The 3,193-nt window shown below is 34.1% G+C and overlaps 1 long non-coding RNA gene across 1 annotated transcript; it reads left to right on the forward strand.

Moving 5' to 3' along the window:
- The first annotated feature begins 1,799 nt into the window (after positions 1–1,799).
- Positions 1,800–2,049, forward strand: LOC109942246 (uncharacterized). The gene is made up of 2 exons (XR_002264937.1): positions 1,800–1,887; positions 1,979–2,049. It is a non-coding gene; the product is annotated as an uncharacterized lncRNA (long non-coding RNA).
- The last annotated feature ends 1,144 nt before the right edge of the window (positions 2,050–3,193 follow it).

The raw sequence follows: 3,193 nt of genomic DNA on the forward strand, positions 1-3,193 counted from the left end.
ATGTATGGGATGCGAGGGTCCGAGAGTTATGCTAACAGGTATGTGGTATGTGAATTTGTTATGCAAACACATGAAATAATTTATTGTGAAAGTAAAATAATAGTTTGTGAGCAATTATAGATCAAGATCCTGCAATGCCAATTGCTCTGAGAATTGTATTTCCAAAAACAATTCACAGACTGTGTTTATGGCATGTCCAGAACAGATTTATGCCATTCTTAAATGAATTATATGCAAGGTTTGCTGATAAGGATTTTAAAACAACATTCCAATCTATTATACATCATCCATTAACTCCTCATGAGTTTGAATGTGCCTGGGAAATGATGCTAGAATAATTCAATCTGCTTGAAGATATGACTCTACGCAAATTATATGAAATAAGGAATGGATACCAGTATTTTTAAAAAATGACTTCTATGGGGTAATGGTGTCTACACAATGAAGTGAGAGCATGAACAGATTAGTGAAGCAACCACATGTAGATGCGAACACCCCTCTGCATGAGTTCGCTAAACAAATGATGAAAATGTTGCATAGCAGGAAAATGAAAGAATCAAAGGAGGCATTGATGAGCAAGGTATGTCGTGTTTGTTATCAATAATGTGTGGCATACATGTTTATATAAATACATTGTTTAATTATGATATTAACGTCTTATAGGGACCTAGGACAATATATACATTGTATAGGTTCGAAGTGAGAGTCTCTAGGGCATACACCAGAGCTGTTATGAATAGATTTGAGGAATCAATGAAATACGCCACTGCATACAGAATATTGAAGGACACAGACGGTTGTGATAAAGATTGGATCGTACAACATACAAAAAGATCTAATAAAATTGTGTGGGGACAACATCAATTCAAGATAACAGCAGACATAGAAGCTGGAGAGTATACATGCGAGTGCAAACAGTGGGAACATACAGGTTTGTACATATTGTCTTGATTAAAAGAATAAAATTGCATATTATATAATTTGTTGATTGTATTACCAATTAATGTTTATCACTAAAAAATAATGGTTGGTCTTCATGATTTCAAGTCTATTATGTGTTCATCTTTTAAGAGCCTTCATGCATCTACAAGTTGAAAAGATACCTTCAAAGTATATATTGCAAAGATACACTGTCTCATCAAGAAAAGATGTACCGTTTGAAAGAATTGATAAGAGCTTCAGGGGAAAGGATGGAGTTACTAAATCATATAGACAGAAAATGTTGCTAACGAAAACAATGAAAGTTGTTCACCAGGCGTGTATGTCAAAAGCAGGGTACGACAAGGCAATGTATGTGTTGGATGAGCTCGATGGTGTTCTATGCCGATTAGAGCCAGACATTGGATGTAATGAGTCATGTGATGTTAGTGATGATGAGGAAAACCAAGTAATAAAATTCAATTTTTTTAATGTTAAACTATTTTGAACATATGAGTATGTATGGTCACATATTATTTGTAACAGGAAGGAGAAATAAATAATAATAATGCTGGCGGTGGAATGGAAGATGACAATTCAATTACATGCCATAAAATAGTATGTAAAGGATAAATATATAATCTTGCATGAAGTATTGTATGTAATGAATATATAAAATCAATGTACTAAAAATATTTTATTTTGTAGGATGATCATAACACCATGACTGGATGTGAACATGCGTTAACATTAATAACAGCTGGTAACCAGGTCCATATTCAAAATTTATTGTTCATTTGTATATAATGAAATAGATGTTTATGCTGCATTGAAATGATGATGTATTTGGGTTATGCTATATAGGTGGACAACATGAGAATTCCACATGAGGTTTGTGATACAAGTTCTCCGTGTCACGTAGCACACGACCAAATGGAACAGATTGGTGCATCCTCAGAAGCTAAGAAGGTCAACATTGAGAACTGATTTTGCTGAGTGGTACAAAAATACTTTATGTATATATGTGTATACTAATTAATATTGTTTTTTTATTATACAGAGGTTGAATTTTAATGTGGATGTTATAAATCTGAGTATGTCGGATCGTGCAAGACCAAAAGGACGGACAATGAAAAATACAGAAGAAAGGATTATGAAACTAGGTGCCAAAGGAGAAAAAAAGAAGAATAGTAGATGCCAATTGTGTGGAATAGCAGATGGACATAACAACAGAACATGTCTGTCTGTGGAAGAGAACAGGGCAAGACTAGCAAAACTGGCTAATCGAAAGAGAGGACGACCGGCCGGATTGAGACTAAACAATAAAACAACTGCTCCACAATGGAATGAAATCTCGACTGCTAAAAAACATCGTATTGATGAAGAAGTAGAAAATGAATCAGCCGCTGAGCATATGGAATTGAGTGAATAATTTGATTTGTGAATAAAGAGAGGTTGATGTAGTAAAAATTTGTAATAGCACAATGACCTATGATTGGTTGAGGAAATTAATATTTTGCATGACTGGGTTATATAATGCGTTGATATAATACTATAATATGTTGCGTAAAACTTGACCATTACGCAAAATATGAAACTAAATATATGCCAACAATTGGTATGGAACGATTAACAATCGGCCAATCTGGACATGAATGGTATATAAACTCAATACATTTAACATAACTAAACAATTGGTATTACATACTTCGGGTTTCACACTTCATATAAAGCAGAAATGTAGTAGCATAGACACAGGACACAGTGAGCATAATTAACATGGTAAATTTGTAAAAGGAACCTAATGTATATAATATATGGAAGTATATATGTTGCATAAAACTTGAATATTAAGGATAATATGATAATAGAAATACGACAAACATTGGACGGAAACGATTAAAAATGTGACAATCTGGACATGAATGGCATAGAAGTTCATCACAGATAACATAACTAGAAATTCTGGTACCACTTCTGTTTTACACACTTGAAATAAGTACTGATATGAAGTAGCATAAACACTGGACACAACAAACATAAGTGTCATGGGGAGTATCATACAAATGAGCAACACTTGACATAAGTGCCTTAAGAAGTAACATAAACAGTTTGGGGATCCCAGAGGGAATCTTGTTCAACTATGATATCTAAGTCTTGGCTTTCAAACAACGCCGTTTCCTTGGAACATACTTGAAAGGCATCAGTTCTGCAGGGAAGGGGTAAACCCTGTTGTTGCGATGAAAGGTCAGGTAATGCAGAACAAAAGCACGTT

The sequence above is a fragment of the Zea mays genome, chromosome 9, assembly GCF_902167145.1.
Source record: "Zea mays cultivar B73 chromosome 9, Zm-B73-REFERENCE-NAM-5.0, whole genome shotgun sequence".
In the NCBI taxonomy this organism is placed as follows: Eukaryota; Viridiplantae; Streptophyta; class Magnoliopsida; order Poales; family Poaceae; genus Zea; species Zea mays.